General features: G+C 35.0%; 2 protein-coding genes across 2 annotated transcripts in view; both read right to left on the bottom strand.

Moving 5' to 3' along the window:
- The window catches only part of LOC142339091 (ADP-ribosylation factor-like protein 8B), a 281,448-nt gene extending 273,726 nt beyond the window's left edge, over window positions 1-7,722 (bottom strand). The window contains exon 1 of the mRNA XM_075388808.1: window positions 7,719-7,722. The gene's annotated coding sequence lies outside the window, so the exon portion shown is untranslated. The remainder of the gene's footprint in view (window positions 1-7,718) is intronic.
- The window catches only part of LOC142339090 (transmembrane protein 17B-like), a 330,316-nt gene that overhangs the window by 297,036 nt on the left and 10,730 nt on the right, over window positions 1-22,550 (bottom strand). The window lies entirely within an intron of this gene.

The following is a 22,550-nucleotide window of genomic DNA, read 5'->3' on the forward strand; positions in this document are numbered from 1 at the left end:
AGAAATATGGTACTTGTAATGATAGCGAGAACAATGAAGGGCTGATTTGAATTCTGATTTGTTATGCCAAATCTTGTTGTATTTTCAAAATTTATTTCAAGTTTCAAGTTTTTTGTCTCGGATAGAAGTGTTTTTCTTGTTTGTCTTCCTTCCAAAATTTGTTTTTTGAAAGATTTAGTTGGTTTTAAATCTCTGTCGCTAGTAAAATGTCCGTGCACATTATGCTGATACAGTTTGAGTTAGGGGTTTCTAAGATACTTTAATTCTCGAGTGTCAAATGAAAAAAAAAGTTCAAAGACAAAGCATATATATAAAATGCAAAATAGGTAATTTCAGCGAATATTACGGAGTTAAATCAAGTTTCTAAGGGTAAATTAAAAAAAAGAGTTTTTACAGATGCAAAAACGAAGACATTTTATTGCTTAAGAGAAAGTCAGCTCAATTTTATGTGTTGGGGTTTTAATTTTGGTGTCTGCTTGTCCTCATATAAGTGTTTAGATAAACTTGGGTTACCTTATCATTTTTTCTAATCGGTTTGTGCTTTTCTCATGTTTATTTTTAACCGCATGGGTCCATTTTAGTAAAACTAACATTTAGCAGATTTAACGAAAAGATATTGCGGGATTTCATTTGTATGTGGAATTTTTTAATGGATTAGGCAATAGCTCAGCGTTGATTGATTTCTTACATCTATTTTACAGGACTTCAATATAAGGTGCTGTTCCAGGTAAGGAAGTCGATTTATGCTGAACCAATGAAATGATCAGTTTAAAAAGATTCTGAGGTGAAGCATTGGCATGAAAGGCAAGCTTTCTTAAACAATGTTTTTTGCTGTTCTAGCTATATCTATATTTTTTTCTCTGCATAATCAAATACTACTACGCTTCCAAGTACCTTACAATTGTCATTTATTTCCACTATTTTGTGAAAAAAACCTGCTGTGTTTTTTTCAAACTGTTGTTCTTTTGTAAAAACATGGTGCTTGGTAAGATTGTATCCAAAAGGAGGACTATTTTGTTCAACATGCCTTTTTTCCAGACTATCAAGGGAGCTTTAAGTTTTGACAGGAGTTTTTTCTATTCGCTGGCATCTTGGCCAAAGGGGCCATGGCTTTCATCAGATTTTATAGCAGATTTCGTAACAAATGATTAAGGCTTTCAATTTGTCAAATATGGACTGATGCTATGGTAAAAGCTGTTGGAAATGCATTCCCACTAGATAATTCAAATTTGCTCTGCGTTGTACAGGATGTTCATTGCATTGGACATCAAGGACTGTTTGCTGGTTTTGGTTGAATTAGTTTCGCCGGTTGTACTAAAAAACTCACAATTACAACTGGGATTGGAACAAATTTTTTGGCCAAAGTTAACAAAACTTTTGGAGTGGTTCGCACTTTAAGTTATCAACGACAACAATAACTGTGTAAATTTGCTATTTCTACACACTTGATTTCTTGTACCGTTTTGCCCCCCTGTAGTTCTTGTTTCCTTAAACGAGTAAGAGATAGCTCCCACACGAATAAATTCTCACTAGGGGTTCCGATTTGAAACTGATGAGAAATATGGTACTTGTAACGATTGCGAGAATAATGAAGGGCTGATTTGAATTCTGATTTCTTATGCCAAATCTTGTTGTATTTCAAAATATATTTTAATTTTCAAGTTTTTTGTCTCGGATAGAAGTGTTTTTCTTGTTTGTCTTCCTTCCAAAATTTGTTTTTTGAAAAATTTAGTTGGTTTTAAACCTCTGTCGCCAGTAAAATGTCCATGCACAATATGCTGATACAGTTTGAGTCAGGGTTTCTAAGACACTTTAATTTTCGAGTGTCAAATGAAAAAAAAAAGTTCAAAGACAAAGCATTTATATAAAATGCAAAAAAGATCATTTCAGCGAATGTTACGGAGTTAAGTCAAGTTTCTAAGAATAAATTTAAAAAAAGAGTTTTTACCGATGCAAATATGAAGACGTTTTTTTTTGCTCAAGTGAAAGTCAGCTCAATTTTATGTTTTGGGGTTTTAATTATGTTGTCTGCTTGTGCTCATATAAGTGTTTAAATTATCTTGGGTTACTTTATCATTTTCTCTAATCGGTTTGTGCTTTTCTCATGTTTGTTTTTTACCGCATGGGTCCATTTTAGTAAAACTAACATTTAGCAGATTTAACGAAAAGATATTGCGGGATTTTATTTGTATGTGGAATTTTTTAATGGATTAGGCAATAGCTCAGCGTTGATTGATTTCTCACATCTATTTTACAGGACTTCAATATAAGGTGCTGTTCCAGATAAGGAAATCGATTTATGCTGAACCAATGAAATGATCAATTTAAAAAGATTCTGAGGTGAAGCATTGGCATGAAAGGCAAGCAAGCTTTCTTAAACAATGTTTTTTGCTGTTCTAGCTATATCTATATATTTTTCTCTGCATAAGCAAATACTACTACGCTTCCAAGTACCTTACAATCGTCATTTATTTCCACTATTTTGTGAAAAAATCCTGCTGTGTTTTTTTCAAACTGCTGTTTTTTTGTAAAAACATGGTGCTTGGTAAGATTGTATCCAAAAGGAGGACTATTTTGTTCAACATGTCTTTTTTTCCAGATTATCAAGGGAGCTTTAAGTTTTGGCAGGAGTTTTTTCTATTCGCTGGCATCTTGGCCAAAAGGGCCATGGCTTTCATCAGATTTTATAGCAGATTTCGTAACAAATGACTAAGGCTTTCAATTTGTCAAATATGGACTGATGCTATGGTAAAAGCTGTTGGAAATGCAATCCCACTAGATAATTCAAATTTGATCTGCGTTGTACAGGATGTTAATTGCATTGGACATCAAGGACTGTTTGCTGGTTTTGGTTGAATTAGTTTCGCCGGTTGTACTAAAAAACTCACAATTACAACTGGGATTGGAACAAATTTTTTGGCCAAAGTTAACAAAACTTTTGGAGTGGTTCGCACTTTAAGTTATCAACGACAACAATAACTGTGTAAATTTGCTATTTCTACACACTTGATTTTTTGTACCGTTTTGCCCCCCTGTAGTTCTTGTTTCCTTAAACGAGTGAGAGATAGCTCCCACACGAAAAATTCTCACTAGGGGTTCCGATTTGAAGCTGATGAGAAATATGGTACTTGTAATGATAGCGAGAACAATGAAGGGCTGATTTGAATTCTGATTTGTTATGCCAAATCTTGTTGTATTTTCAAAATTTATTTCAAGTTTTAAGTTTTTTGTCTCGGATAGAAGTGTTTTTCTTGTTTGTCTTCCTTCCAAAATTTGTTTTTTGAAAGATTTAGTTGGTTTTAAATCTCTGTCGCTAGTAAAATGTCCGTGCACATTATGCTGATACAGTTTGAGTTAGGGGTTTCTAAGATACTTTAATTCTGGAGTGTCAAATGAAAAAAAAAGTTCAAAGACAAAGCATATATATAAAATGCAAAATAGGTAATTTCAGCGAATATTACGGAGTTAAATCAAGTTTCTAAGAGTAAATTAAAAAGAAGAGTTTTTACAGATGCAAATACGAAGACATTTTATTGCTTAAGAGAAAGTCAGCTCAATTTTATGTGTTGGGGTTTTAATTTTGGTGTCTGCTTGTCCTCATATAAGTGTTTAGATAAACTTGGGTTACCTTATCATTTTTTCTAATCGGTTTGTGCTTTTCTCATGTTTATTTTTAACCGCATGGGTCCATTTTAGTAAAACTAACATTTAGCAGATTTAACGAAAAGATATTGCGGGATTTCATTTGTATGTGGAATTTTTTAATGGATTAGGCAATAGCTCAGCGTTGGTTGGTTTCTCACATCTATTTTACAGGACTTCAATATAAGGTGCTGTTCCAGGTAAGGAAGTTGATTTATGCTGAACCAATGAAATGATCAGTTTAAAAAGATTCTGAGGTGAAGCATTGGCATGAAAGGCAAGCTTTCTTAAACAATGTTTTTTGCTGTTCTAGCTATATCTATATTTTTTTCTCTGCATAAGCAAATACTACTACGCTTCCAAGTACCTTACAATCGTCATTTATTTCCACTATTTTGTGAAAAAAACCTGCTGTGTTTTTTTCAAACTGTTGTTCTTTTGTAAAAACATGGTGCTTGGTAAGATTGTATCCAAAAGGAGGACTATTTTGTTCAACATGCCTTTTTTCCAGACTATCAAGGGAGCTTTAAGTTTTGACAGGAGTTTTTTCTATTCGCTGGCATCTTGGCCAAAGGGGCCATGGCTTTCATCAGATTTTATAGCAGATTTCGTAACAAATGATTAAGGCTTTCAATTTGTCAAATATGGACTGATGCTATGGTAAAAGCTGTTGGAAATGCAGTCCCACTAGATAATTCAAATTTGCTCTGCGTTGTACAGGATGTTCATTGCATTGGACATCAAGGACTGTTTGCTGGTTTTGGTTGAATTAGTTTCGCCGGTTGTACTAAAAAACTCACAATTACAACTGGGATTGGAACAAATTTTTTGGCCAAAGTTAACAAAACTTTTGGAGTGGTTCGCACTTTAAGTTATCAACGACAACAATAACTGTGTAAATTTGCTATTTCTACACACTTGATTTCTTGTACCGTTTTGCCCCCCTGTAGTTCTTGTTTCCTTAAACGAGTAAGAGATAGCTCCCACACGAATAAATTCTCACTAGGGGTTCCGATTTGAAACTGATGAGAAATATGGTACTTGTAACGATTGCGAGAATAATGAAGGGCTGATTTGAATTCTGATTTGTTATGCCAAATCTTGTTGTATTTCAAAATATATTTTAATTTTCAAGTTTTTTGTCTCGGATAGAAGTGTTTTTCTTGTTTGTCTTCCTTCCAAAATTTGTTTTTTGAAAAATTTAGTTGGTTTTAAATCTCTGTTGCCAGTGAAATGTCCGTGCACATTATGCTGATACAGTTTGAGTTAGATGTTTCTAAGACACTTTAATTCTCGAGTGTCAAATGAAAAAAGTTCAAAGACAAAGCATTTATATAAAATGCAAAATAGATAAATTCAGCGAATGTTACGGAGTTAAATCAAGTTTCTAAGAATAAATTAAAAAGAAGAGTTTTTGAAGATGCAAATATGAAGACGTTTTATTGCTCAAGAGAAAGTCAGCTCAATTTCATGTGATGGGGTTTTAATTATGGTGTCTGCTTGTGCTCATATAAGTGTTTAAATTATCTTGGGTTACTTTATCATTTTCTCTAATCGGTTTGTGCTTTTCTCATGTTTTTTTTACCGCATGCTTCCATGTTATTAAAACTAACATTTAGCAGGTTCAACGAAAAGATATTGCGGGATTTTATTTGTATGTGGAATTTTTTAATGGATTAGGCAATAGATCAGCGTTGATTGATTTCTCACATCTTTTTTTACAGGACTTCAATATAAGGTGCTGTTCCAGATAAGGAAGTCGATTTATGCTAAACCAATGAAATGATCAATTTAAAAAGATTCTGAGGTGAAGCATTGGCATAAAAGGCAAGTTTTCTTAAACAATGTTTTTTGCTGTCCTAGCTAAATCTTTTTTTTTCTCTGCATAAGCAAAAACTACTACGCTTCCAAGTACCCTACAACCTTCATTTATTTCCACTTCTTTATGAACAAAATATGCTGTGTTTTTTCAAACTAATTTTCTTTTGTAAAAACATGGCGCTTGGTAAGAGTGTATCCAAAAGGAGGACTATTTTTTCAACATGTCCTTTCCAGGTTATCAAAGGAGCTTTAAATTTTGTCAGGAGTTCTTTCTATTTGCTGGCATCTAGTCCAAAAGGGCCATGGCTTTCATCAGATTTTATAGCAGATTTTGTAACAAATGAATAGGCATTGAGTTTGTCAATTAAGGACTGATGCTATGGAAAAAGCTGCTGGAAGTGCATTCACAATAGATAATTCAATTAAATTTGATTTGCGTTGTTCTGGAGGTTTATTTGCGTAGGACATCAAGGACTGTTTTTTGGTAAAATTTGTCACTAATGAAAAAAAAATTTTCAATTCTTCACTGAGATTTCGAAAACCGTTGGAAGTTTTTCCTTTTGACTTGTTATCAATAAATGCTTTGTGATCATCAGAAAATCGCTTTGCTTTAATTTTCCTTATGGATTTTTTGGCGTCAAGAATCAGGGAATCTATTTCATCCTGAGGCGTCATCCTCCGTTGTTTTTCTTGCAAGAATGAGATTATGCATCACTTTTGCGGAACACATAACCGCTTCAGCGTTAGAAGTAATTAAAGTACATACCGGCTTCCATTCAACAAATTGTTGAACTTGAAGCCAGTCTTGTATATTGCTAGCGTAAAAACATTGCTTTCCAAAGAACAATTTGATGATGTTGTTCATGAGCTCTTGTTTTCTTTTCGTTGAAGTTAAGCCAGTAGCTGCTGAGTTTAGAACAGCTTCACTAGCAACTTGCGATGTCTGGCTAATAAACATTGCAAAGCTTTTAGATTTGCTGAGGGTTCAAGAGTTGCTTTCCTTTTGCAGCTTAGGCAGCAAAAGTTCTCATGGCGTTCTCTTCTAGCACTGTTTCACCTACACTCAAGGTGTTGATAAGTGGTGGAAGAGTAAAACTAAAACCCCTCATTTTTTAAGATGGTTTGAACACCGTAAGGAATGTGAAATTTTGCACATAAGGGGTGAGATATAAATAAAAGAGGCTGTTAGTAGTCTGAAAAGAAATGATTTTTATTTCAAAATGCAAGTTTTCAAAATGCAGGTTAAAAAACCAGCAAATATCCAATTAACATAAAAATGAAATGCATACCATCTCTGCTGAAGTGAAGCAACTGGATAATAAAAAATGCAGACAAAATTTGTGCGGTTGTATGAAAAAACCTCTAAATGAATTAGATAGATTAGAATTTACATCATTATTGTGATCTTTTATAAAAGGATTATTTTGTGGAGCCAATAGTTTTTGGGACAGAGAAAAAGCAAGTATGAACAATAAATTTCATGTTTATTAGGTTTGTGCAGTTATTTGAAATCATTTGAATTGGCGTTTTGATCATTAAAATCAGCAATTTCTGTTACAGTGTGTAATTTCTTCGCTATACAATAATTGATTGTGCTGATCAGGACCTAAAAAGAAGCACCTCTAAAACATTGTATCATCGCTTTTGTCTGCCTACGGTTCGCGTGTAATCGTTGCGTTGACTAAATTCAACGAGAAGCCTCGAATTCTCCTCTGCTTGTAACTTGTGGTCAAAATTCACCTAAGAAACGCTATGGCACTACATGGAGAACACATAATAAAACGGATTCTTTGTGTATTTTTGTGAAAAAACTGAAAAAATTGATTTCAAAGCAAACCTAGTAATGGCGTCTCAGATTGTGTTCTGTCGTTTGTCGCCGCACTCAATGGTCAAAACAAGATGTGAGCACTCAGGATCTTTTATTTGAATGGGTGACCGACTAATCATACCTCAGGTCCAATGCGTTTCAAAGAATGTCAAACGCACAGCTTGTGTACCTGACAAATTACCCTGGCTCGTCACCGAGGAGAATGTTACGGTTAAAGGACCAACTTGGGTTTGCCGACCTTGGATATAGGCCTTGGTTCTTCAAGGCACTCTATCGGCCCTGTCATAACTTGTTGTTTTGCTGTCAACTTCGCTGCGTGAAGGGACACTTTTGAAAATAATTTTTGATCTGGCCTGCCAAATTGCTTACTTATTTTTGATCTTGATTTGCGGAAGGAAATCAAAAGACATCCCAACAACTGAATTTGATTTAATAAGACAAGATTATAACAAAGCGGTTATACACATATTAAAAATGAATGAACAGACTTGTCTGATCACGCAGCGCAAAAAGAAATAAATATGAACGAGAATTAAGTTACAATCGGAAAACAATATGTTTGGTTTGAATAAAACAAAAGAATGACGTGCAAATAAATAAAAATTAAATTATTGCATCTTTAAAGATTTACTGCACTAAAATAAATTAATAATGAACAGGTATACCTTACCGCCTTGAACTTTGATAAAAAATTGTACAATTAGGACAATTTTTAATAGAAGTAACATATTTACACTATTAATACTTGGTCCCCGGTTAAATATATATTAACAACATGAGCACTTGTTATCATAGCCATTGATATTTGAAAAATTGTTCTGTTTTTGAGTTTTAGAGGATCTAATCACAATTCGTGCTAACTTCCTCCACCTCGTAAACGATCATAGAGATTGCGTCGTTTTTTATGGTCGGGCTTCTGTATGCTGCCAAATATCTTACTCACGGTTCGGGAGGAGATGCATTTCCAATTACCGGAGAAATTTTCAAATCTTCTGGAGCTTGTTCTGCTGTTGGCTGAACGTGTTCACTAACAGAGATATTGCAAGATTGGAAATTTTTGACATCACCAGTTCTGCTTCGTAATTTTCGGTAGAGAGGTGACCAAAGAGTCTGAGGATGTTTCTTCGCAACAGTAATAGGTTGGGCTTTGTCTAGTTTTGTGACTGTTTGTCGCTCATAGCTCTAGAGGTTTTAGTTGTAATAGTGGGAATATGTCGCGGCGTTTTGGACCATGCATCTGTCGTGGGGATGATCTATTCGGCCAGCGAGTTGATATATGTTTCAACATGTTGTTTCCTGATGGCCGCGATTTTGGGTACTTTAAGGATGCCACCACCCAAGGCGCGTTCAAATCTGACTTCAAAGATGAAACTCCAGTGCCCGCGTTGCGCTTTTTATGTTTCATCTTCTTGTGGCCATTGATTGTGCGTATAAACTCTTTTCCATGGCTTCGGATCTTTTTCTCCACCAATTTGTTGCTTGTTTTGTGCCCGTGGCAATCCGCACACAACTTGAGCGGGGTTTGTAGTTCACGTTGCGTGCCGGTTTTTGCAGTGTCATTATTGCGTACCGTGACCATCGACTTTCCCGGTTCCTTCATTGTCAAGGTCGTTAGGCTAACCCTAATAATGTTCGATACTGGGTCAAGCAGTTCGTTTAAGCCCTCAAGGTTCTTCTTTGACCTCCATTCTCCGTGTTTTTTTGGGCCAACTTAAATTATACAGCGCGCTCTAAGCGAGTAATGGGACGACAGAGGATCGAACGGATGTTTCTGGATTCGCCGTCTGTACTTTTCTTCTCTCTTTCGTTGGCCTCTCTCTTAGCTCTTCACATTTGGTGTCGAGACAAATGGCCTCCGGAAAAAGTTTGCCTTTAAGTGATTAACATTTTGAAATCTTCTCGTATGAGAATTTAGACAAGCCATGTGTAGTACAGATTACCCTCAGCGGGGTATCAGCTTTTCTGCAAAATGGCCAGATCTTTATTGTTTTCTGATACATTTCTGAAGTTGATGTAAAATTGTTTTTAATGCACTCTTTATGTGGAACGAGTTGTTAGCTATCTTTTTTTCTGTAATACAAGCAAATCTATTTTTAACTGTCCGTATTATTCTTTCGACCAGTCCAATTGTCCGATGATCATTAACTGGAGCTTCAATCACATATATGTTATTTTTATTACAAAAAGTTTTCACTTGATAGTTTTTAAATAATTTTTTACCCACGAGACATTTTTCTTCATCCAGTTCAATTGATTGAGGCCTCCCATGATTTTTATATACATGTCCCAAAATTTTGGTACTTTTGAGCCATTTGCTTTGGTATACAAGTATACATGCAGTATATACATACTTTCTCAAGTATACATGCAGTGGGGTTTTTAGAAAGACAATCTACTGCGACAAGAAAATATACTTCATCGCCTTTTCGTCATAGATAGGTCCTCCAAAACCAATTTGTATTTTCTTGTTGGGTTCATCACGAGTTATATGGGGGTTGAATTGCTTGGCGGGAAATATTTGATTTAAAAATACAGTGCAGGTTTTTTACTCTGTGGATCTGACGACCAATTCCCTATTCATGTATGGATTCATGTGTGGCTATTCATATCATGCCCCAGGAACCCGAGTGGCAAGCATGTCTAGTGGCGTTATCTAGTGGGGCTTCTCGCAGGAGGCGAGGAATGGCTACCTTTTCATCAATACATGCACATCCCGAACGTACATGGAGATACCGCCAGTATGAGTGCATGTACCGATTGATTATTTAGGCTTACATCTAGACATCTTACTTTTGTTTTAATCTTACTTCTAGAACAAACTACACATAAAAGTTCTACTTCATTAAATCTGCTGTATCTTTCTTCGAGAAGTTTTTGAAAACTAGATGTAAATGCAATGAGTTTCCACCGGTCTACTGTTAGTTGTTCTAGAGCAGCACGAAGCCCAGCACGTGAAGTGTCACATTTGACTCGTGTTTCGAGTTGCGGGTTATAATGACAATTTTCAGCTGCATTGGCAATACGATTCTTCATTCCAATCTATTGGGAACGATAATCCTAAGATTTTCCTCATCAGGTTTTTGAAGACAATCGAACACGTATTTTTTGTGTTCTTCTCCTAATCCTTTGCTAACAATCACTATGTCGTCTGGAAAACAATGATAACTTTCAATCCTATTTTCAAAAAATCCGATGTTTTTTGAAATTCTTCAGGTATATCAGTGAGGCCATCGAACCCTGTTTGAAATGAGTATGTGCCGTCATATTGCCACTTATTATGATAAAATTTCTTATTTGGTTGTTTCCAGTTCTAGTTTGAGTTGACTATATGTATACTTGAGATATTATGTTGAAAATTAGGTAGTGGTTAGCAACGCCGGATCACTTATTTGCAGTGAAACGAATATTATTCTATATAGGGCATTTGGTATTTGTTTTTGTGAACCGTTTTATTGAGAATTTTTGAATCAAGTGCAATTTTATAAGATGATCCGTTTTAACAGTGAATACGATTGGTGATATAAAGTATTTGTCTAAATATATTGTAAATTTTTTATGTGTTTTTTCTCGAGTAGTTTTTTAAGTTCAAAGTTTACTTTATCTTGTAATTTATCAGATTTGCGTCTCTGTTTTGGTGTCCTGGTGAAAAATGTTGGTAAAATTTCCATTTTGCTGCTTGATTTTTCTATCTTAATGTTCAAGATATCAGATTCGGGAATTCTAGAGCTGTCTTTTCTTTGAACGCGCAATGTGGTGAGTTATTATTAATTTGTTTTCATCTTTTTGAGATGAAGATTGTGTGACTACAAGTCCCGAATGGTCGAGGAGATTGTGATCGAATAGTGGTTTTGAGGCAGAGGCCATAAGCAACAACTGTGGAAATGGCAGGTGGTATATGCCAGCCATTGTTTGTCAGTGGATTTTAACCTCGACGTGAATTGGTTCAAATGAAATTGTCCGCAGTTTTTGTTTGTTGTTTTTGCTTACCCATATCACATATGGACTAAAACTGAGTAGTCGTACCGCAAAAGATACATTCAATTCTGCATGCACTTCCCAAATCAAACAGTAGTTGAGATTTTTCCAGTTTTTAGGAGCATATTGAGAGGTTCAATTTTCTCGAGATAATCGTTTTTTGAGGCAACCTTGTTGTCTTCTCCGCTACTGTAGTCTGATTCTTGCAATAATGAGGTTGCTTGTGAAAAATTAACGAAGTGCTTGGCGAGAGGTTCTTCTTCTATTGTGTTGACTGACTTTTTCAATGGATTTGGGGCTTTTTGTGTTTTTTGTCTTCATCAAATTGGGCGAAATTATTTAACGGACCCAACTATTAAAAGTTTTATTTTTGGCAATCTCGATGTTCAGGAAGCCATGGGGCCCTACAATTGATGCGGTTTAATTTTGTTGGTCGAATGCCTTGTCTGCAGAAATTGTTTGTGAGAAACGAATTTGAGGAGTGAGTTGTGGGTAGGTATTGCAATGCATTAACTTTTATTGTATTGAGAATCTTATTGTGAGCTTGTACATGGTGCTGATTTTGCATCCCGAGTTCCAGTATGATAGCCAGCTGAAAAGCTTTCTTCAGTTCCACTGTTCGTTTCATTATCTTTTTTTGAATTTCAATATTGATTAGGTTAGTGATTGAAACATCTCTGATTAATGCCACATTTGCTTCTTTATTTTCCAAGCCACATTTTTCCATTAGTTTTTTAGGTTTCCGTAGAAATAATCAACTGTTTCTCCCGAGAGTGGTTTTGTGATGAGAAATACGTGCTTATCAATCCCAATCCGGAGAGTTCTAAAGCACGCGTCCCCTACAATCTTCAAAAATTGAGCAGTTGTGAGAGTGTCTACCATAATGTGTGGATTTTTGCTATTAGGACGTCTGTGCCCCACCACGTCGATGCTAAGAAACAGCATTGAAAGGGTTTTTGGATCTGCAATTGGCCACGGTTTGGCAGAATTATGCCTGCTTAAGTAAATCTTTGGCATTTATTTCGCCAGTTGATCATCTGTTCAGCGCTTCGGGCATTACGTTCTCGTTCCAATTGTGCTGAAGAACAGATGATCGTTTCTTTGTATATAGGTTCCAGGGGCAATTCTACCATTTCTGGTTTAGGATTAACAAGTGTATCCAAGATGATATTCTCCGTGGCTAGCAAGGCTAATTTGTATTGTAAGTTCCACTTTTCCCGTCGAAGAGTTATTTCGAGTGTAGGTTTGTCCCAAAAAGCATCGATTCCTAGAGTAGTCTGTGTGTTGGCTGGGTGCGGCTGGTTTAGGATTAACAAGTGTATCCAAGATGATAATCTCCGTGGGTAGCAAGGCTAATTTGTATTGTACGTTCCACTTTGCCCGTCGGAGAGTTATTTTGAGTGTAGGTTTGTCCCAAAAAGCATCGATTCCTAGGGTAGTATGTGTGTTGGCTGGGTGCGCAATGTCGCACTTTATTTTTTTGCTATAAAAATTGCTGCGCGAAGTTTCATTTTTTAAATGAATATTGCATCTCTCCACGCAAAATGAATACTTATTTTTGAGCCTGACTCACGGATCAAAATCAGAAGAGATTATGTCAGCTGATTTTGAGTTAAAAAGAAAAGATTCTGAACTGAAGTTGTTGCCATCAAATTTAAATTGGTATGAACAGACATGTCTGATTACGCAGCGGGAAACAAAATAATTATGAACAAGAAATAGGTTACAAGAAGCAAACAAGAAACTTGGCTGAAAAGAATAAAAAAATGAAGGGCAAATAAATAAGAAATAAGTTAATGCACCGTATAAAATTACTGCACTTACATAAAATAATGATGAACAATTATCACAAGCCCAAATATTTTCAATTTTGTTTTTGACCATTTGCAAGTTAACACCAGTTTGTTTGAATTGAAAATTATGTTTGCAGATTATTTATTTTCTGGGAAATTTACAGTAGTAATAATCATTCGAGTAATGTTCTCAATCACATTTATCTATGGTTTTCCAACGCGTTTAATTGTTTGTTAGATAAGGAAAATGTCAAAGGCTTAAGCTGGTTGTTGGTATTGCCCAGCAAAAACAGATGCGTCTCCCTGGTTTTGGTCTTTCTGATAATCTAAATTTCTATAAACATTTCAGTCAATGGTTGGGAGGGCATTTGCTACAGGCGCACGTGCTATTTTTTACTGTGTAACGTTCTAAATGACAGAATAAAGTTTGTAACTGGGGCGTAAAAATACGGGGGGGGGCAAAACAGAGAAGATTCGGACAAGACTCATATCTTGCGTAATTTCGTCAACGATCGTTCACAATACACAGAAATGCAACTGAGGGAACCTTCTGCTGTGATCAAACGGAAATTTTGTATCAATACCTTTTTCCCGGAGAGAGATTCTGCTATATAGAGACAATAGTTGTGTATACCATTATGTATAAATTTATCGTACTGAACTTGTGTCGGATTCGAGTTTAAATTATTTTTTTAAGGTTGAATTTATATTTAAAACGATGGCATCTTTGCTGATTTCCAACCATAGCGGAGAAAGATACCATCACAAAATTCCTTTTTAGGTATATTAACATGATATCGTTTCAATGACAAGGCGTTCAGGCAGCTTTTTTTTTCTATTAAAAAGCTAAACAGAGTGAATATGATTCTTATTCATTTTCTTTTTAATTATCGTCTTTTTTTACTTGATATCAAGCTCTTTTCTTCTTTTTTACTCTGTGGATCTGACGACCAATTCCCTATTCATGTATGGACTCCAGAAATGTGTGGCTATTCATATCATGCCCCAGGAACCCGAGTGGCAAGCATGTCTAGTGGCGTTATCTAGTGGGGCTTCTCGCAGGAGGCGAGGAATGGCTACCTTTTCATCAATACATGCACATCCCGATCGTACATAGAGATACCGCCAGTATGAGTGCATGTACCGATTGATTTTTTAGGCTGACATCTAGACATCTTACTTTTGTTTTAATCTTACTTCTAGAACAAACTACACATAAAAGTTCTACTTCATTAAATCTGCTGTATCTTTCTTCGAGAAGTTTTTGAAAACTAGATGTAAATGCAATGAGTTTCCACCGGTCTACTGTTAGTTGTTCTAGAGCAGCACGAGGCCCGGCACGTGAAGTGTCACATTTGACTCGTGTTTCGAGTTGCGGGTTATAATGACAATTTTCAGCTGCATTGGCAATACGATTCTTCATTCCAATCTATTGGGAACGATAATCCTAAGATTTTCCTCATCAGGTTTTTGAAGACAATCGAACACGTATTTTTTGTGTTCTTCTCCTAATCCTTTGCTAACAATCACTATGTCGTCTGGAAAACAATGATAACTTTCAATCCTATTTTTAAAAAATACGATGTTTTTTGAAATTCTTCAGGTATATCAGTGAGGCCATCGAACCCTGTTTGAAATGAGTATGTGCCGTCATATTGCCACTTATTATGATAAAATTTCTTATTTGGTTGTTTCCAGTTCTAGTTTGAGTCGACTATATGTATACTTGAGATATTATGTTGAAAATTAGGTAGTGGTTAGCAACGCCGGATCACTTATTTGCAGTGAAACGAATATTATTCTATATAGGGCATTTGGTATTTGTTTTTGTGAACCGTTTTATTGAGAATTTTTGAATTAAGTGCAAGTTTTATAAGATGATCCGTTTTAACAGTGAATACGATTGGTGATATAAAGTATTTGTCTAAATATATTGTAAATTTTTTTATGTGTTTTTTCTCGAGTAGTTTTTTAAGTTCAAAGTTTACTTTATCTTGTAATTTATCAGATTTGCGTCTCTGTTTTGGTGTCCTGGTCAAAAATGTTGGTAAAATTTCGATTTTGCTGCTTGATTTTTCTATCTTAATGTTCAAGATATCAGATTCGGGAATTCTAGAGCTGTCTTTTCTTTGAACGCGCAATGTGGTGAGTTATTATTAATTTGTTTCCTCTTTTTGAGATGAAGATTGTGTGACTACAAGTCCCGAATGGTCGAGGAGATTGTGATCGAATAGTGGTTTTGGGGCAGAGGCCATAAGCAACAACTGTGGAAATGGCAGGTGGTATATGCCAGCCATTGTTTGTCAGTGGATTTTACCCTCGACGTGAATTGGTTCAAATGAAATTGTCCGCAGTTATTATTTGTTGTTTTTGCTTACCCATATCACATATGGACTAAAACTGAGTAGTCGTACCGCAAAAGATACATTCAATTCTGCATGCACTTCCCGAATCAAACAGTAGTTGAGATTTTTCCAGTTTTTAGGAGCATATTGAGAGGTTCAATTTTCTCGAGATAATCGTTTTTTGAGGCAACCTTGTTGTCTTCTCCGCTACTGTAGTCTGATTCTTGCAATAATGAGGTTGCTTGTGAAAAATTTACGAAGTGCTTGGCGAGAGGTTCTTCTTCTATTGTGTTGACTGACTTTTTCAATGGATTTGGGGCTTTTTGTGTTTTTTGTCTTCATCAAAATGGGCGAAATTATTTAACGGACCCAACTATTAAAAGTTTTATTTTTGGCAATCTCGATGTTCAGGATGCCATGGGGCCCTACAATTGATGCGGTTTAATTTTGCTGGTCGAATGCCTTGTCTGCAGAAATTGTTTGTGAGAAACGAATTTGAGGAGTGAGTTGTGGGTAGGTATTGCAATGCATTAACTCTTATTGTATTGAGAATCTTATTGTGAGCTTGTACATGGTGTTGATTTTGCATCCCGAGTTCCAGTATGATAGCCAGCTGAAAAGCTTTCTTCAGTTCCACTGTTCGTTTCATTATCTTTTTTTGAATTTCAATATTGATTAGGTTAGTGATTGAAACATCTCTGATTAATGCCACATTTGCTTCTTTATTTTCCAAGCCAAATTTTTCCATTAGTTTTTTAGGTTTCCGTAGAAATAATCAACTGTTTCTCCCGAGAGTGGTTTCGTGATGAGAAATACGTGCTTATCAATCCCAATCCGGAGAGTTCTAAAGCACGCGTCCCCTACAATCTTCAAAAATTGAGCAGTTGTGAGAGTGTCTACCATAATGTGTGGATTTTTGCTATTAGGACGTCTGTGCCCCACCACATCGATGCTAAGAAACAGCATTGAAAGGGTTTTTGGATCTGCAATTGGCCACGGTTTGGCAGAATTATGCCTGCTTAAGTAAATCTTTGGCATTTATTTCGCCAGTTGATCATCTGTTCAGCGCTTCGGGCATTACGTTCTCGTTCCAATTGTGCTGAAGAACCGATGATCGTTTCTTTGTATATAGGTTCCAGGGGCAATTCTACCATTTCTGGTTTAGGATTAACAAGTGTATCCAAGATGATATTCTCCGTGGCTAGCAAGGCTAATTTGTATTGTACGTTCCACTTTTCCCGTCGAAGAGTTATTTCGAGTGTAGGTTTGTCCCAAAAAGCATCGATTCCTAGAGTAGTCTGTGTGTTGGCTGGGTGCGGCTGGTTTAGGATTAAGAAGTGTATCCAAGATGATATTCTCCGTGGGTAGCAAGGCTAATTTGTATTGTACGTTCCACTTTGCCCGTCGGAGAGTTATTTTGAGTGTAGGTTTGTCCCAAAAAGCATCGATTCCTAGGGTAGTCTGTGTGTTGGCTGGGTGCGCAATGTCGCACTTTATTATTTTGCTATAAAAATCGCTGCGCGAAGTTTCATTTTTTAAATGAATATTGCATCTCTCCAGGCAAAATGAATACTTATTTTTGAGCCTGACTCACGGATCAAAATCAGAAGAGATTATGTCAGCTGATTTTGAGTTAAAAAGAAAAGATTCTGAACTGAAGTTGTTGCCATCAAATTTAAATTGGTATGAACAGACATGTCTGATTACGCAGCGGGAAACAAAATAAATATGAACAAGAAATAGGTTAGAAGAAGCAAACAAGAAACTTGGCTGAAAAGAATAAAAAAATGAAGGGCAAATAAATAAGAAATAAGTTAATGCACCGTATAAAATTACTGCACTTACATAAAATAATGATGAACAAGTATCACAAGCCCAAATATTTTCAATCTTGTTTTTGACCATTTGCAAGTTACCACCAGTTTGTTTGAATTGAAAATTATGTTTGCAGATTATGTATTTTCTGGGAAATTTACAGTAGTAATAATCATTCGAGTAATGTTCTCAATCACATTTATCTATGGTTTTCCAACGCGTTTAATTGTTTGTTAGATAAGGAAAATGTCAAAGGCTTAAGCTGGTTGTTGGTATTGCCCAGCAAAAACAGATGCGTCTCCCTGGTTTTGGTCTTTCTGATAATCTAAATTTCTATAAACATTTCAGTCAATGGTTGGGAGGGCATTTGCTACAGGCGCACGTGCTATTTTTAACTGTGTAACGTTCTAAATGACAGAATAAAGTTTGTAACTGGGGCGTAAAAATACGGGGGGCCAAAACAGAGAAGATTCGGACAAGACTCATATCTTGCGTAATTTCGTCAACGATCGTTCACAATACACAGAAATGCAACTGAGGGAACCTTCTGCTGTGATCAAACGGAAATTTTGTATCAATACCTTTTTCCCGGAGAGAGATTCTGCTATATAGAGACAATAGTTGTGTATACCATTATGTATAAATTTATCGTACTGAACTTGTGTCGGATTCGAGTTTAAATTATTTTTTTAAGGATGAATTTATATTTAAAACGATGGCATCTTTGCTGATTTCCAACCATAGCGGAGAAAGATACCATCACAAAATTCCTTTTTAGGTATATTAACATGATATCGTTTCAATGACAAGGCGTTCAGGCAGCTTTTTATTTTTCTATTAAAAAGCTAAACAGAGTGAATATGATTCTTATTCATTTTCTTTTTAATTATCGTCTTTTTTTATTTGATATCAAGCTCTTTTCTTCTTTTATTTCATATACAATTTGTTGTTGCTTTAGTTCTTCGTCTGGCAGCAATATGGATGAAATATTTGAAATTTGAACTGATCTTTTGTTCTCTATAAAACGTGTTTCAGGTTTAGGCTAACCTCCCTCGTCAAAAACAAAAAAATATTCCGGTTATTTTGATTTTGGCGATATTGTTTACTAGATACGGTAAAAGCTCATAGTTGATTGGTTTCTCACATTCTGAACTGTTCACATTTTTTTGTTTACCAGTTCCTGCGGTTGCTCTTGTTGTTTCATTATATAGTTTCAATGCTTACACAAGCAAACAGTTTCAACAAACAGTTTTCAAACAGTTGTATCAAATAGTTTTCATAATTGTCACACAAATTTAGCCAAAAAGTAGAAGTGAATTGTTTCAATGTTTAGGTTTTCAATTGTTACTTTCGTTGTTTTGACACTTAATGTTAAATTTACTCGTCTAGATGGCTAAGACATAATGTTTTGAGGTTTTTTGTTCTGTTCATTTATAAATTTTTACAAAATTATTGGCAAAGCCTCTTTTCATTTAAAACTATTGCATGCTTTCTCTTGTAGGATAGTGTCATGGATGATGAAGTCTACTTTTAGCTACTTTTTTCATTAATTTCCATGCCTATTATTTTTAGTGACAACTGTAGAAAAGAGTTTTTTGCCAAAGGTTCTCCTTTATTTTTCAGTCAGTCGTTTTCAAAACGTTGGTGTCGTCTAAATTCACATTGTGTAAGGTTTTTAAGTTGTACATATTACAACGTTAACCTTCTTTTCGGATAAAAACAGTGAATCAGTCTTGATTCAGATTTTCCGAGTTTCAGATTTTCAGATTTGAAAAAAGAATCGCTTAACCATAGAAATTTTCAAATAGAATAAAAAACATTAGTTTGTCAGTTGATTCTGCGGTGCCGTTTGCAACCCGGGTCGAATGTCCTCCCCAAAAATTCTCTCATTTGGTTGTAAAAGTGGGGGGGGGGGTAATTTGTAAATTGATGTAAGAGTGAAAAGGGAGTGATTTGGGCTGGGGGGGGGGGGTAGAATGATTTAAAACTAGGGCTGCAATGGGAGGACTTTTGAGGAATTACCCCCCCCCCCTCCGACCAAATCTGCAATGTAAGAAAGGGCTGCAATGGGAGGACTTTTAGGGAATTACCCCCCCCCCCCCCCCTCGACCAAATCTGCAATGTAAGAAAGGGCTGCAATGGGAGGACATTACCCCCCATTTAAATGCGCCACTCCTCGAAAACGCAAATGTCGAAATGACTCGAATGCATTAGAATATGATTCTTCGCAAAGGTCAGGTGTGCGCTCGAAATGGTCTGGAACAGGACGATTTCGAGCGCACACCTCATCCTGGGAAGAGAGCATTTTGTTCCAAATGCTGAGTGACAGTTCTCAGAAATACTGGAAGAAGCTACTCTGTAGCCTTTCAGAAAATTAGATGACTATTGTTTGAGTTGAGATGTAGAGTGACGATGTGAAGGCACAGAAACTGAAATCTAGAGAAATGAGTTCAAATGCTTGTTATTTTTTTAAACTCCGTTCGTTTAAAGAATGTTTTTTGTATTTCAAAGAGAACAACTGTTTTAGATTGGTCTTTCACAAAGATCGCCGTTGATTAAAAATCTGTAACCATCAATCTTTACTTAGCCAGGCGTTTTTGAAGCTAAGTCTTGTATAAATTGATAACAAGAACTAAGTGAGCTTCTCTTTCAAATAATCAAAAGTTTAGAGAGCACAATTTTGAATATTTTTTGATATGCTCTGCTGAATCAATTTAGTTTTGTTAGAAATTACGCAGTGATGAAAGTACAACCTGTTGCAGTTTTGAAATACTGATCTATCAGTTTTGAAATACTGATATATATATATATATATAGATATATATATATATATATATATAGATAGATAAACACACACACACACACACACACACGCATATATATATATATATATATATATATATATATATATATATATATATATATATACAATGAAGCGAACGAAATTTTTGCGACAGAATTTAATGTATTTTTGTCACTTTTGGTGGAACTCAACGAAGACTTGAATAATTAACTAGTATTTTAAGTGTATGACTAATTCGAGAATCAAGGTTCAAATTAGCAGTTGATATTGCTGCACTTTTGATTTTAGTGGTGTTTTTGTGCATTTAAAGTTTTTCATGAAACTGGAAGTACACATTCTCCCAGTTGAGATACAAAAACTGGGCTATGTTTTTTAAAATACTGTTTTTCAACTGCAATCTATTAAGTAATCTAGTAAAACAGCGCTAAACATTAATAGTAGTGTATTGATTTCCGTTTTCTTCGACAAGAGATACTTTAAGCGGAGCACCAACTAACATAACAAGATTTGCCATAAATATTTGTAATTTCAGTTGAAATTAATTGTTTCTCTGAGTAATTCTTTTTTCTCGTTTATTCTTTTTTTCTGCAGGCGCAAGTATCAAAATGCCAAATTTCTGTTGTTCCACCTCCGAAAATGCCAGATTTCCATACGAACCGTTCCAGATTTTCAAACGAGTAAATTGTGAGTTTCTGGCAAATTTAGTTGACCGTGCTTTAATCAACTCAAAAATCCAGCTTGAATCTTCAACTGCTGCAGTTTTTAATTACTGCCAGATTTTTTGATTAAATCATGCATGATTCAATCCGAAAAACTGGCAGTAATAAAAAACTGCAAGAGTCGCGTAACTTGTTTCATTTCTTAAGTCACGTAACCTGTTGATCATATCTGAGATTGAAGCTGTCAAATTGTACTATTCATAGTCATGTATTCCAGTTATTCTTCGAAGCTTCTCATTCAGCTAATTAACACTTTAGAATGCACAATTTTGTATATTTTTTTGATATGGTCTGCTGAATTAGTTTAATTTGGTTAGAAAATACACAGCGATGAAAGTACAAACTGTTGCAGTTTTGAAATACTAATCAAAGAATATATATATTTATATATATATATATATATATATACATACATATATATATATATATATATATATGTATATATATATATATATATATATATATATATATATATATATATGGATATATATATATATATATATATATATATATGTATATATATATATATATATATATATATATATATATGTATATATAAATATATACAATGAAGCGAACGCAATTATTGCGACAGAATTTAATGTATTTTTGTCATTTTTGGTGGAACTCAACGAAGACTTGATTACTTAACTAGTATTTTAAATGTATGACTAACTCGAGAATCAAGGTTCACATTAGCAGTTGACATTGCTTTAATTTTGATTTTTGTGGGGTTTTTGTGCATTTAAAGTTTTTCATGAAACTGGAGTCACAAATTCTCCAAGTTGAAAAATAAAAAATTGGCTACTATTTTTTTAAAAACTATTTTTCATCTGCATCCTATTCAGTAATATAGTAAAACAGTGCTTAGCAATAATAGTAGTGTTTTGTTTACGTTTTCTTTGACGAGAGATACTTTAAGTGGAGCACCAAATAACAAAACAAGATTTGCCGCAAGTATTTTTAATATTAGTTGAAATTTATTGCCTCTCTGAGTAATTTTTTTCCCGTTTGTTCTTTTTTTTTACAGAATTATGAAAATGCCAAAATTATGTTGTTCCACCTCCTGGAACGCCAGATTTCCATAGGAGCCGTTTCAGAATTTCAAACGTGCAAAGTGTGAATTTCTATTTTAGTTGAATTTAGTTCAAAATTTTAGTTGACTGTGGTTCAAAAAACTAGAGAATCTAGCTTGAATCTTCAACTACTGCAGTTTTTGATTACTACCAGATTTTTTGATTAAATCATATATTATTCAATCCAAAAATCTGTCAGTGATAAAAACAGCAGGAGTCGAGTAACCTGTTTCGTTTCTTAATAGTCACGTAACCTGTTGATCATATCTGAGAGTGAAGTTGTCAAATTGTACTATTCATAGTCATGTATCCGAGTTATTTTTGCTGGCAATTATTTTATCCTTAGAAAAGTCAATAGATGATGATGAAAACTTTGCTAGACCACTTTTGTAATCCTAAAAATGCTATCCTTGTAGCATTAGAAAGCCTCACAGAATAGTAGAGTTTTTTAGGTTCGATTTGAAGGTTCCGTAAAATTTCTCTAGTCTCAAAGAATCCGGCAATTAAAAAAATAATTTGTTCCCTTTTTTTCACCTTGATTAGATACGGACTTCTTTGTGATCCCTTGCGGCAATTTGGGACACTGGAAAACAATTTTCAGGCAGTGGACAAAAAAGATTTGTTCCTTTGGAACATAATCAGTAAAAAGCACGGAGCTTTTCTTCTGTCAAACGAATGCATTAGGCAAAGAAGCTTGAAATCAATGTGTTGTCTATTGGCAAACAATGAAGTC

Source organism: Convolutriloba macropyga, chromosome 5 (assembly GCF_964194025.1).
Source record: "Convolutriloba macropyga chromosome 5, txConMacr16.3, whole genome shotgun sequence".
Classification (NCBI taxonomy): domain Eukaryota; kingdom Metazoa; phylum Xenacoelomorpha; order Acoela; family Convolutidae; genus Convolutriloba; species Convolutriloba macropyga.